Here is a 15,058-nt window from a genome sequence, read left to right on the forward strand (position 1 = left end):
GAGTAAACTTATCCTGGTGCTCTTCGAACTACGCACATGCTCTGTGCCAAGGGTGACAAGTTGCAATGTCCTAAAGGTAGATGCCACCGTGCCGAGGAAAAACACATTCCATGTAGGGGTGGTCACGGTCCCAAAGGATAGATCCATACAAGTCTTGGTCCACTGCACCGTCCACAACGACGATATCATCCACGAAATGGCACGAAAACATTCTCTAAGATCATAACGCTCCCTCTTTTGGCCTGGCTCCATCTGAAAATTGTTGTTGTTTGCCATCTGTCCGATGGAGCATAAAACGTGAATCATCTGAAGAAGTTACCTGTCTCAACTCAGAGGACGTCCACTTACGGTACTGATGAGTAAATTTCAGCCTACGTCGCCAATGAGCAGCTCAACATGGGTGCATAGAGTACTTGCGGGCTACGGTGGCCCAAACACAGCGATGTTCGTCTAGGAGACGCTGTCGGTATTCCCTTGGCTCATCTGGGTGATCAGCTGATCAACAGCTGCACATCTGTTCCCCCGCAGCCGTCGTTCACAGTTGTCATCTATGGCCTGTGGTGCATCACAGTTGATCGGCACCGGTTTTGGATAGCGTCATTTTGCCACGCGTTGTGTACTGTCATCATGGCGGCATCCGAACAGTTTACGAACTTCGCCGTTTCGGAAATGCTTCCACCCTTGGTCCGAAAGCCAGTAAACGAGCTCTTTTGGACGCTACTGCTGCCTCTTGTAGTCTGTGATTGGTTATTGTGCGTTAAGGCTGAACAGAGGCAGTCGTCACAGTAATGTGACTGGACCTGTATTCCTTGTATGACAGTGAAAATATCTAGAAAGAGATTTTCACTCTGCAGCGGAGTGTGCGCTCATATGAAACTTCCTGAAACATTACAACTGTGTGACGGACCGAGACTCGAACTCGGGACCTTCACCTTTCGCGGGCAAGTGCTCTACCAACTGAGCTACACAAGCACGACTCACGACTCATCCTCACAGCTTCAATTCTGCCGGTACCTCGTCTCCTAACTTCCAAACTTCACAGAAGCTCTTCTGCGTAGAAGAGTCTTGGTCCGGCCCATAGTTTTCATCTGTCATGAAGTTCCAGTGAAAATATCTGCACAATAAGGAAAATATCGGCATTGTTTGCTGTCTCTCTTCTTTGAAATAAATAAATAAAAAATAAAAGGCGTTGTTCCATTGACTTCCAGTTCTTGGTGTGTGCAACAGAACTGTCCAATGAGTGTTTTAGGGTATTCAGCCGAGTTTTTTATTCCAATGCACAATATTTCAACGAACGGGTCAGGCGTCTATTGCAGTTGAAATGAAGCCACAATAATGCCTCTCGCAACATGTAGAAATACCCTGCATACACACTATGTGTCAAATATCGCCCTTCTAAATTTCTCTGATGTCTCCAACTTCATTGTTTAATTTGATATCATCTTTCTGTGCTGCCTTCCTAAGTTTTTTTTAACTTCTCGTCTAACGCATTTACTATCGAAAATCGTTTTATGATCGACAGAAACATGTTACATTATTTTTCAGGTAGTTGTTGAATAGACCACCTTTCCCTGGGTCACATTAATGGTTTGTCGTGTGTTTTTATGTCACGTAGATTGTCTATTGCGTGTTTTTCAGTCCAAACGGATGGGTTTCATTTGCCTACCGTCTTTGAAAATTACAGCGGTAAATATACGGGTGCAGGGGTCGGCCTGCCTCTCCATTTGATGCGATTCACACAGGCGCTGCGATGCTGGCGTGACGCGGGGAACAGCCAAGATGTACGACCTACACGGCGGCCATCTTTCAGACTGGTGAGGTCGCACGTTTCCGGGAGTCGGAAATAATTTTGCTACCTCGAGCGGTGCCGCACCGCAATTTCCTATCCCCGCGTTTCGTTTTTCCTCGTACTTTATACACCTTAAACTGGTCGCGCAACATATGCTAGGGTCTAGCACCAATATCTGTGGCTCACGAGCTACAGTTATCACGAATGAAACAACAATTTACGTAATTTGTGCGTGAAAGGCACCCGGCGCTTACGATGTCATCTTCGATTTACAGATCGATGTGATGATCATAATGTTTTACCAAGCATTCTCATATGGAAGGTGATATTCGCTACCAAATCTCAAATCATGAAATGCGCTCGATAGTTTTGTATCGATATGTTTTGAGCAAGCCAACGGGGAGCTTTGACACTCACTACTTTTCCGTGCTGCGAGGACACGGTACTTCTGGAAGTGCGGTCTGGAGACTTTGACGCAAGCGCGAAAACTGAGTTGTTTCAAAGGCGAGTGAATTTAGTAGGCTTCGTGGGTGTTCCAGTGTTTCTTCGTTGACATGTAATTTTATTAATAATTGTAATGGAATGTTAGTAATAGCTTGTGCGTGCATTGGGTGATTTAAATGTGTCAAAGTATTGCTCACCGGGTCTGATTTAAACCGCCTGAGTTGTCACTCACTAAATGATGTGCTACTTAGCAAAAGAGGCCACGTAATAAGTTATTATTCATTGCTAAAGCGATGCAAAAGATGCGGGGCTGGTTCTTTATTTTACATGATTTTTAATTGTTTTTAAGGCACTCGTATGTGTTGTGATACCATTACACTTCTATTTTAGAGCTTCATGACTTAAGTGTTTTTGTTACATATGTGTAAAAATTAGAGATGGCCTGCTGGAACCGATTTCGAATATAAATCCTAGCGTCTGCGACAAGGTTCTGAGGGCGAGGTCTTGGTGCTCGTCTGTTACCGTCTGAAGGTTGAATGAATTGTTGTAATTTAACCTACCAGTGGGAGTCTATTGGAATTACGTTCATACTTGAGGCTCTTTAGTGAGTTTCAAACAATATTGATTTATTACTGGCAAGTTTAAAGTAATGTTTTCCTGATGATGCTCAGCGACGCATTTGAATTATGTTGATACCTAACTGAATTATTGACACCTTTAACGTTTTGAAGTACGGCGTCTTTTAATTGAATCTTTAGCACCTATAAATTAATTTGGAAGTACTTTGTCTTTCACTTATTTTGGACGGCGTTTCTAAATGTTTTGGATGTGGCATTTTTAACCGGTTCCTTTGAGCCTTTAAATTACTTTGGACCTGCAAAACCTTTCATTATTTTGATGGTGTTTTGAAGTAATATTTTGTGACCTTGTATAATTGCGGTGTAAGTGTGCAATTACAGATTCAATGTGAACAGTTTACTACCAGGTGACTTGTGTAAATTGTTTTTCGATGCAAAATATTTGTAAGTATTTCTGGTGAGTCTACACTCACTAGCATACCGCAGCCGGTCCCCGCAGCCTACACTGTTTCTAGACTAACTAGACAGTTATAGGGAGCCATACAATGAAATGCAGAAATTGAAACATAACGTTGCAGTTCATTTTTCAATTACACTATCTGTTCAAAATTATCCACACATCCTATGTAATACGGAATTGGCCACTAGATGTCACGACATGTGGTCTCGCCAGTATAAAAGGTGGTCGGGAGTAACAACTGCGTTTTCAGTAGAGAATCAGTAACAGAAGAATGAGTCTGTTACGAGAACTCAGTGACATTGAACGGAGACTATTCATTGGACGTCACCTGAGTGGTAAATCCATCAGGCACATTTTAACCTACTCAAGGGTGAAAACATCCCATATTAATGCCCAATATATCGTGTCCCGATACTTTTGGTCAGACAGTGTAGAAAAAAAAACACTAATTCAAGTTACCATCACACTGAAAATGAGAAAAAGTTTGTGGTTAACTAAATTATGACTGAACGCTGATATTTTAGATTGGGTACCTGGAAAATGTCAACCATGAGATCGTCAAGAAACACTGTTAAACAGGTTTAGATTGCTTGATATTTCAAATAATGGTTAATGTAATTGCAGAAATTAATTGGCATTCTTGTAGGACTTTCTTTTGTCTTTGTTTGTCTTCTGGTTATATAAAATAACACTGCATAATGCAGATTGGATTACTGTGCTGAGCTACTGGACAGTGATGCAATCGGATGCTTTTTTGGTCCTGCCCGTTTCCCAATAAGACAGTTGCTGGAGACCAAAAGACAGCTTGTCGCACTGTACGGCAGGCGGAAGAGGTGCTTGAACCCCCCTGGAAACGTGCAGACCATACCCGACGGTTCACTCTGGTCAGGTCAACATTCCTGGAGAGGCAGCTAAACAGACCATCGCAAATGTAACTAGGTAGCGGAGCTAAGTTATAGCCGACAAAATAACGAATTTCCTGACGTCCGAAAGTAATTTATAACTTTTGCAACTGGATAAATTTATCTTACAGATTTTTTAACAGGATTGTATACTTTTTCTGTGACATTACAAAGAGGCTTCGAAGAGACTTCGAACGACGTATAACGCCTCCAACAGTATCAGATAGTGAAAACATGACACAGCCAAAAATGTGTGTGTTTGAACTCCTAAGGGACCAAACTGCTTACGTCATCGGTCCCTAGATTTACGAACTAGTTAAACTAACTTATGCTAAGAACAACACACACACACACCCATGCCCGAGGGAGGACTCGAACCTCCGGCGGGAGGGGCCGCGCAGTCCGTGACATGACGACCAAAACCGCGCGGCCACTCCGCTCGGCATGACACAACCACAAACTTCAGTCCCTCCGTGAAGACAAGGTGTTCCTTGAACGATTGCCCCCCTGTACAAACTGCAAGCGAACACGTGACTTTGGCATGGCTCGTGTGTGTACCTGTGAGCCTGCTTTGGCCAAACAACTTGTTTGTTAAGATGTTCAGTCTAATAGTAAACTAATAATAATAAACTACCGAACTGTACCTGACTTACGTGTTTCTTTACATCTTGGACAAAAGTCTGACGCCTGTGCACCTTTTTCTCCTAACTGCAGGGAAATAGTGCTGTCACTTTGATACTTCCACAAATTCATACTGATGTTTTGTCGTTCTGTCTTCAGCATTCACAAAAAAATGCTAAGCATATTTTGTAGCACAACAGTCAGTTAATTGTTAAGGTGTAGAAATTTTTGGTTTGTCATATTCTCCTGTTCTTCATAAGTAAAGCCAGAATATATCTGAAGATTAATTATCATTATGCTTATCATTATTAGGCAGTAAAGCACAGATGAGGTTGTAAACCTAGCCCTGCATCTTAGAGATAACAGTGAATGGTTCTATCATTATTTATTTCGGGACACAAAAGTCATCCGAAACGCACTAATTTTCGCACGAACGCTATACAAAAAGCATTTTGATTGTGTATGTTACCATTTAGCAAAGATATCAGGCGGGAGTGGGTTCTGAAAAATTTCGATATGCACTTTTCTACAAATTCCAGGCATTTCTTCTTGCCATTTCAGAGCCTCGAAAAATGCACAATTTACGGCCATTCTACCAACAGAAGTAAATGTAGCATAAGTAGTAATAACATTGTATGTAAATCCACTTTTTTCCATATCAGCCGAAGTAAGTTCGTCATGACCCTGAACTATTTATTGATATCCTTCTGAACGTTCAGCCGGCCGCCTTGGACGAGCGGTTCTAGGCGCTTCAATCCGGAACCACGGGATTGCTACGGTCGCAGGTTCGAATCGTGCATCGGGCATGGATGTGTATCCTGTCCTTAGGTTAGTTAGGTTTAAGTAATTCTAAGTTCTTGGGGATTGATGACCTCCGATGTCAAGTCTCATAGTGCTCAGAGTCATTTTTTGAACGTTCAAACAGGCTGACATACTAACTATCGAGTGTCGAAGTAGATCGCGTCTACACGGGTTCCAAATCATTCCACAGCTTGACAGAGGTCTGACTGCTCTGCTTCAAAACATGCTGCAACAAGTGAACCCCTCGAGCCACAGTTCTAAGGATGCTCTAGAGTCTGTTCCATTAGGGCAAAATACACTCCTGGAAATTGAAATAAGAACACCGTGAATTCATTCTCCCAGGAAGGGGAAACTTTATTGACACATTCCTGGGGTCAGATACATCACATGATCACACTGACAGAACCACAGGCACATAGACACAGGCAACAGAGCATGCACAATGTCGGCACTAGTACAGTGTATATCCACCTTTCGCAGCAACGCAGGCTGCTATTCTCCCATGGAGACGATCGTAGAGATGCTGGATGTAGTCCTGTGGAACGGCTTGCCATGCCATTTCCACCTGGCGCCTCAGTTGGACCAGCGTTCGTGCTGGACGTGCAGACCGCGTGAGACGACGCTTCATCCAGTCCCAAACATGCTCAATGGGGTACAGATCCGGAGATCTTGCTGGCCAGGGTAGTTGACTTACACCTTCTAGAACACGTTGGGTGGCACGGGATACATGCGGACGTGCATTGTCCTGTTGGAACAGCAAGTTCCCTTGCCGGTCTAGGAATGGTAGAACGATGGGTTCGATGACGGTTTGGATGTACCGTGCACTATACAGTGTCCCCTCGACGATCACCAGTGGTGTACGGCCAGTGTAGGAGATCGCTCCCCACACCATGATGCCGGGTGTTGGCCCTGTGTGCCTCGGTCGTATGCAGTCCTGATTGTGGCGTTCACCAGCACGGCGTCAAACACGCATACGACCATCATTGGCGCCAAGGCAGAAGCGACTCTCATCGCTGAAGACGACACGTCTCCATTCGTCCCTCCATTCACGCCTGTCGCGACACCACTGGAGGCGGGCTGCACGATGTTGGGGCGTGAGCGGAAGACGGCCTAACGGTGTGCGGGACCGTAGCCCAGCTTCATGGAGACGGTTGCGAATGGTCCTCGCCGATACCCCAGGAGCAACAGTGTCCCTAATTTGCTGGGAAGTGGCGGTGCGGTCCCCTACGGCACTGCGTAGGATCGTACGGTCTTGGCGTGCATCCGTGCGTCGTTGCGGTCCGGTCCCAGGTCGACGGGCACGTGCACCTTCCGCCGACCACTGGCGACAACATCGATGTACTGTGGAGACCTCACGCCCCACGTGTTGAGCAATTCGGCGGTACGTCCACCCGGCCTCCCGCATGCCCACTATATGCCCTCGCTCAAAGTCCGTCAACTGCACATACGGTTCACGTCCACGCTGTCGCGGCATGCTACCAGTGTTAAAGACCGCGATGGAGCTCCGTATGCCACGGCAAACTGGCTGACACTGACGGCGGCGGTGCACAAATGCTGCGCAGCTAGCGCCATTCGACGGCCAACACCGCGGTTCCTGGTGTGTCCGCTGTGCCGTGCGTGTGATCATTGCTTGTACAGCCCTCTCGCAGTGTCCGGAGCAAGTATGGTGGGTCTGACACACCGGTGTCAATGTGTTCTTTTTTCCATTTCCAGGAGTGTAACATTTACAAATTTGGCATTGGTGGAGTTAAATGATCTTCTGTCTCTGCCTGCCGTATTCTATCTATTCTCTCCCTTTCACTCACAGTAAAGTTCTAACGGTCTTGAACCGTGCGTTCGTTACTCTATCTAACAAATTCAAAATACTGCTGTTGTTGGTCATCACTTAATAAACCTCAACAACATTAGACGATCTCGACCACTACTACAGGGCTCCTCACGCTGCGTAAAAGTTTCCGAGTCTCGAGACAAAGTGTGGTACTGACGATCAGTGCTCAGTCACGCATCTCTTTTCTCGCCAGTTTAAATAGATCCGAGAGAGATTTGTGCGAAGACGCTGAGAACTTCGGGCGATTTCCTCTTTTAATACCTTCCACAACGAAACTCTGTCTCGAAAACTGGCAGAAAATCCAAAGAGAATGTGGTGTCACCGCCAGACACCTCACTTGCTAGGTGGTAGCCTTTAAATCGGCTGCGGTCCGTTAGTATACGTCGGACCCGCGTGTCACCACTGTCAGTGATTGCAGACCGAGCGCCGCCACACGGCAGGTCTAGTCTAAAGAGACTCCCTAGCACTCGCCCCAGTTGTACAGCCGACTTTGCTAGCGATGGTTCACTGACAAATTACGCTCTCATTTGCCGAGACGATAGCATAGCCTTCAGCCACGTCATTTGCTACGACCTAGCAAGGCGCCATTATCATTTGCTATTTATCTTGTGATGCATGTACCGTCAGACCGATGTTCACCAATTATGGATTAAAGTTAAGTATTCCAGAAGCTACGTACTTATTTTGCTAGTCTCTATTCCTTTAACTGTTCCAGACCTCACGCCAGCCTGCGTGAGCTTATACGCGTGCCTTTCGGCTTCCTCTCATAGTGGCTTGGCTGTCTTGCCAAGTCACAACAGAGAATGTGGTCGTAATGAAATACATCTACACCTACATGGATACTCCGCAAGTTACCGTAAGGTGCGTGGCGGAGGGTAACCCGTACCACTACTAGGCATTCCTGTTCACAAATAGGACGAGGTTTGAAAGCAGCTTTCTGTTATGCCTCCGTATGAGCTCTGATTTCTCGTATCTTATCTTCGTGGATCTCAAGCGCAATGTACATTGGAGCAACAGAATCGCTCTACAGTCAGCTTCAAGAGCCGATTCTCTAAATTTTCCCAGTAGCGTTCGTCGAAAAGAATGTCACCTTCCCTACAATGATTACCATTTGATATCCCGAAGCATCTCGGCGACTCTTGCGTATTGTTCGAACTTACTGTAACAAATATAGCAGGCCCACTTCTAAATTGCTTCGATGTCTTCCTTCAGGTATTTAACAATCGAGCAGTACTCAAGAATAAGTCGCACCAGCGTTCTATATGCGGGCTTCTTTACGGGTGAACGACGTTTTCCTAAAATTTTCCCAATAAACCGCAGTAGACCATTCACCTTCCCTACCACAGTTCTCACATGTTCTTACCACCTCAAATCGCTTTGCAACGTTATGCTCAGATATTCAGACGAATTCATTGTGTCAAGCAGTAAACTAGTAATGCTGTATTCGAACATTACAAGTTTTATCTCCCTAATCATCGGCTTTAACTTACATGTTTTCCACATTTAGGGCTAGCTGCCATTCATCACACCAACTGGAAATTTTGTCTAAGTCTTCTTGTACCTTCCCACAGTCATTCAACTTCGACACCCTACCGTACACCACGGCATCATCAGCAAACAAACGCAAATTTTTGCCCACCCTGTTCGCAAAATCATTTATGTATATAGAGAACAAGCGCGGCTGTATCACACTTCCCTGTGGTACTCCTGACTATATACCCTTGTCTCAGGTGAACACTCGCCGTCGAGAGTAACATACTGGGTTCTATTATTAAGAAGCCGTCGAGCCATTCACATATCTGTGTATTCATTCCATAGGCTCGTACCTTCGTTGGCAGCCTGCAATGGGACACCGTGTCAAATGCCTTCCGGAAATCCAGAAATGTGGAATCTGCTTGTTGCCTTTTATCCATAGTTATCAGTATATCATGTGGGAAAAGGGAAACTGAGTTTCGTGGGAAGGATGCTTTCTAAAACCATGCTGATTCGTGTACACTAGTAGAAAGACACAATCAGCACCTTCACTGCGCTAAAACAATAGTGGTGTTACTGATGACTCTGCCAATAAAGCAGAGTTACTAAATATAAATGTACGAAATTCTTTCACCAAAAAAGACAAAGTAAATTGTCCAGAATTTTAACCGAGAACAACTGGCAATACGAGTAACTTAGAAATAGATATACTCGGTGTAGCCAAGTAGCTTAAATCACTTAACAAAGGCAAGGTTTCCGGTCCTCATTGTATACCAATCAACGAGCCATCGTGTGAGCTGTGTGACTAGATTCGTGATTCCTGTCTGAGACGTCACAGTTCGTACTAACTGACGAAAAGTCATCGAGTATCACAGAGTTGATATCTGGTGTTCCCCAAGGAAATGTTATAGGTTCTCTGCTGTTCCTGATGTACATAACAGATTTAGTAGACAATTTAACGAGCCCTCTCAGATCGTTTTCCTATGGTGCTGCGATTTATCGTCTTATAAATCCATCAGATGATCAAAAAAAGTTGTAAAACGATTTAGACAAGATATCTGTATCACGTAAAATGTGGCAATTGATGCTAAATATCGGTTACACGATAAATCACACAAATGGAAAGGCTGTAAATTCAACTAAATATTTAGGTATTACAAATACAAATAACTTAAGCTGGAACGGTCACACAGGTAATGTCGTTGGTGAAACAAACGAAAGACTAGACTTATTGGCAGATCACTGGTGAAATGCAACAGGTCTATTAAAGCAACTGCCTTCACTACGCTTGTACATTCTCTTCTGGAGTACTGCAATGCGATGTCGGATCCACATCAGATAGAATCGACGGAGGACATCGATAAAGTTCAAGGAAGAACAGTTCGTTTTGTACCATCACGATATAGGGGAGAGAGAGTCACGGACATGATACGTGAATTGGTGTGGCAGGCGTTAAAACAAAGGTGTTTTTCGTTACAGCAAGATCTTCTCATGAAATTTCAGTCACAGTGTTAAAATATTTTGCTGGCGCCCACCTACATGGGGAGGAATGATCATAATAATAAAATAAGATGAATCAGTGTTCACACAGGAAGATTTATCTGTTCGTTTTTCCGGTCGCTGTTCGAGAGTGGAACGGTAGAGAACTAAGCTGAAGGTTGTTCAATGATCCCTCTGCCAGGCACTTAACTGTGAATTGCGGAGTAATCATGTAGATGCAGATGTAGTGAAGGTCTCTGCGGAGTGAGGTAATGCATGATGCTAGCGGTCAGAGCTACACCGCTCGAAAGTTCTCAGAGAGCAAGTAAAAGCCTCACGTTCTCGACCCGTAGAAAGTTTCGCCTTAGAACCTTCTTTGCATTATTGAGACCGCATAGTCTTCGGTGTTTTAGTCATTCTATTGCACTGAGAAAGGCTCGACAATTTTCTAGGCTTTTTATTCCTAAACTAAGCGAAATCGAAGTACAATAAATAGGTACCCAAATCACAAAGAAACCTCAAAAACCTTTTTTTACTACCAAAGAAGTCAAATATTTAAAAAAAAACATGGGGAAGAAACAGAGGCATTACGTAACGTCTTTACTATACAAAGCAAAATCAGTAAATCCGTATATTCTAGCCAAGTAAATACAATATTAATTTGTATGCGTCATAATGTGACTGCTGAATTCTGTAACTGAGTTCATCTTTCCAAAAATACATCTGTCAATGAGGCAACAATAAAGAATAAAGAAACCTAACAATGCCTTCTGTGATTAATTTGGTGTAGTGTCGAAGTAAGACTGTTATCCATTGGTTCCTTGGTGTACTACGGCGGGATGATCGCGTCGGTGAGGTAAACATCCGAACTGCTAAGCTGAATAGACACCTAAAAGTTAAAATTATGATTTTTTCACTGTGATACTATTTTGTTAAGAGAAAGACTATCTGTTGCTTCAAGCGACGCTTAAGTTACCTCTGAAAAGCCCAGGAAAACTCGTCTCGTAGTTTCGGAGATAAGCGTGTTCAAACATATAAACAGACAGATAGCTAAAGTTCTTAAGAATAACGCTTTTGCGTTCTGTTACACTCCCTACATCACTTGCAATAACTTTTTGGGAACGAAGGTTTTACGGTTTTATTACAGTAAATTGTCTGCATGGATTCTAAAACATTTGATATTTGTATAAATACCAGGATTCTTAAATATCCATTTTTCATAGCGCCGTCAATGCGAACAAGAGGTGAGCGAGACGTGTAACCAATGGCACCCCATACAATCACGCCGGGTGATACGCCAGTATGACGATGACGAATACATGCTTCCAATGTGCGTTCACCGCGATGTCGCCAAACGCGGATGCGAACATCATGATGCTGTAAACAGAACCTGGATTCATCCGGAAAAATGACGTTTTCCCATCCCTGCACCCACGTTTGTCGTTGAGCACACCATCGCAGGCGCTACTGTCTGTAATGCAGCGTCAAGGGTAACCGCAGCCACGGTCTCGGAGCTGATAGTCCATGCTGCTGCAAATGTCGTCCAACTGTTCGTGTAGATGGTTGTTGTCTTGCAAACGGCCTCATCTGTTTACTCAGGGATCGAGACGTGGCTGCACGATTCGTTACAGCCATGCGGATAAGATGCCTGTCATCTCGACTGGTAGTGATACGAGGCCGTTGGGATCCAGCACGGCGTTCCGTATTGCCCTCCTGAACCCACCGATTGCATATTCTGCTAACAGTCATTGGATCTCGACCAACGCGAGCAGCAAAGTCGCTTTACGATAAACCGCAATCGCGATAGGCTACAGTCCGACATTTATGAAAGTCGGAAACGTGATGGTACGCATTTTTCCTTCTTACACGAGGCATCGCAACAACGTTTCACCAGGCAACGCCGATCAACTGCTGTTTGCGTATGAGAAATCGGTTGGAACCTTTCCTCATGTCAGCACGTTGTAGGTGTCGCCGGCGGCGGCAACCTTATGTGAATGCTCTGAAAAGCTAATCATTTGCATATCACAGCATCTTCTTCCTGTCGGTTAAATTTCGCGTCTGTAGCGCGTCATCTTCGTGGTATAGCAATTTTAATGGCCAGGAGTGTACTTCATCGTCGTAGGACGCCCTCTTCCTTTCTTTCCCAGCACTCTGCCTTCAAGAATATTAATGATTAAAGTATTGGGACTGATTGCATGTTCGATAAATTTCACATTTTCATTTTCTCTGATAAACTACTCTCTTAGTTGACTTCTCTCAAGATATCCAGGTTGGTTTTTCATTCTATCCAGCATGTTATACTGATTTTCTGCCATATCCACATATCAGCTACCTCAATCTAAATCCGCTCCAATTTACCCAGAGTTCATCTTCCACATCCATAGAGGTGTGTAAACCACACAAATGATTTTGCCAATCATTCTCTGACGTCTGTATTCATATATTTCCTGACTAAAATGTTTTTCTTAGTCATAAACGCCTACGTTTCTAATTATATCCTGCTCTTCACTTCTCGTAAGCATCTACTGTCCTCTGTGATTATACTACCGAGAACATAATTGTTTCACCTGTTCAATTTTGATATCCTCAGTTTTCATACTGGTTTTAATTTCATCCATAATTTCCAGTAGTATCATTACTTTCATTTTCCATTTGCTCCATTTTAATTTTAATAATTTAAGAGTGCTTTTTCACTTATTTTTCGGAGTCTGCAACTATCACAAAGTCATCAGTAAATCTAATACAACGCGTCCTTTCGTCATAAGCTTTTATTTCATCTATTTCGCACGCTTGCAAGCACTTCATTGCCTACATATGCATATTTTCGAAAGGACGACGCCTTGTCACTGCAACCATTGTTTTCTGTCTTTGGCTCTTTGTTTTAGTTCCTTACAGTTGCCGCAGCCTATCCTCTTCATGATCTGAATAGCTTCCGGTTTGTTTTTCAGCTTTAGTTCCGATGCAGTTGATTAATAATTCTCCTATCCTTCCAGCCAAGTACCGCTTTTTTCATAATTTTAATGGGTAGCTCTCAGTTCACATTCCCAAAGGCTTTTACTAAGTCTATGAAGGTAATGTAAGTTCTTGTATTCATACCCATCCATCCAAAAATTGCTTCCCTTGATCCACTGTCTTCTCTAAATCCATATTTGTCTTCACCAAGATACTTATTTACGTTTCCATTTATCCTCCTTTTAACTATATTAACATTTTGGTGGGACGAGACAACATTAATAGCGTTCAGTCAGTGATGTAGTCAACTAAGTTTTCTATGTGTGGTTTTGTAATACCTCTGCAACGTGTGAAGTCTTCTGGCATGATTCCATTTTGGTAAAAGCTATTTATTACTCTGAATAATTGTCTTTCATGTTGTTACCTAATTTTATCAGCAATTCTTCAGGAATTAATGAAGACTAGTTACTTTTTCTTCTTTGAGGCTTCAAAGGGCACGTTCAATTTCATATCTGATGATTGGAGGACCTTGCAGTTCTCTTATACACTCGTTGATGTCCTCAGTTAGGTAACTATCATTCTTGAACTGCTTGCCAGTGTACAGTTCTTCTTGTATTATTTCCAACGAGCGCCAATCGCTTTGCTGTACACCAGTGATAGAGCGTTATCTCTTTATTTTTAACTACTACTGATTTCGTTCTAGGTTTGTACCGAAGGGATTTGATCACCAGCATGGAGCCTATTAAACAACTAATAATTTAGTATTATTTGTAATTAAAATATCACAGTATAACACACGTTATTAACCCGAATATATTCACAGATATACACAGGAAAGACAACAGAAATCTCAGATTGATTACATCATTATTAGGCAAAGATAAAAAGTGGTGGTTCAAGGCTGTGGAGTTATGCAGGGAGCCTACTGTGGATTTTATCGCTACTTAGCTTTATGCAAGAGGATCATATAGGAGAGAACTGGAGATCAAATGGCCAACCAGAGAAATGAAGAAAAACTGGATCAGATACAGTCCACGCTCTTTCGCTTGAAGAAATTCAATACAAAATAATTATTTCTGTGAAGATCGGAGTGAAAATTAAAAATTATTTCAGGAAATAACAATGTTAAAAGAGTATATGAAACTTTTAAACAAGCAATTAGACAAATCTGAAGTTTCTGGGGACTTAGAGTAAGAACGTAGACAAGCACCATCGTTCTTAGACGTATAGATTTAGAAGTGTATGTGGAGGAAAAAATGATGCACCTAAAAAATTTATCAACTAAATGACCTCAAGATAGACACAATCACCAGAGAGTAATTTAGGAGTTAAGGGACGGAATTAAATATGAAAGAATAATATGTAGAAACAAATGTATTCGAATAGAGGATTTAATAAGTGAATCGCGAAATACAGGATGACAGTTAAAGGTTGTCGAAAGATGCTTGGATGATACGTTAAAATGCAGAATACATTACAAGAGATATATGAATTGGTTTTGGTGAGAAGATAACATTTCCAACAACAATAATCAAAGAGTGGGTGTGGCTAATGGTAGGATTTCTCTTGTATTACGAACCAGATTGATGGATTTAAAATGACGACCTCAAAAACAGATGGAATGAACTAATGGGCACCAAAATATTAATACATGGAGAAAAAGTAGTGATGAAGTAGTAGCTAGAATTAGCACCAATGAAATAATGATAGGAGTGAAAGACAGCCGTTAAA

The sequence above is a fragment of the Schistocerca piceifrons genome, chromosome 6 (assembly GCF_021461385.2).
Source record: "Schistocerca piceifrons isolate TAMUIC-IGC-003096 chromosome 6, iqSchPice1.1, whole genome shotgun sequence".
Lineage (NCBI taxonomy): Eukaryota > Metazoa > Arthropoda > Insecta > Orthoptera > Acrididae > Schistocerca > Schistocerca piceifrons.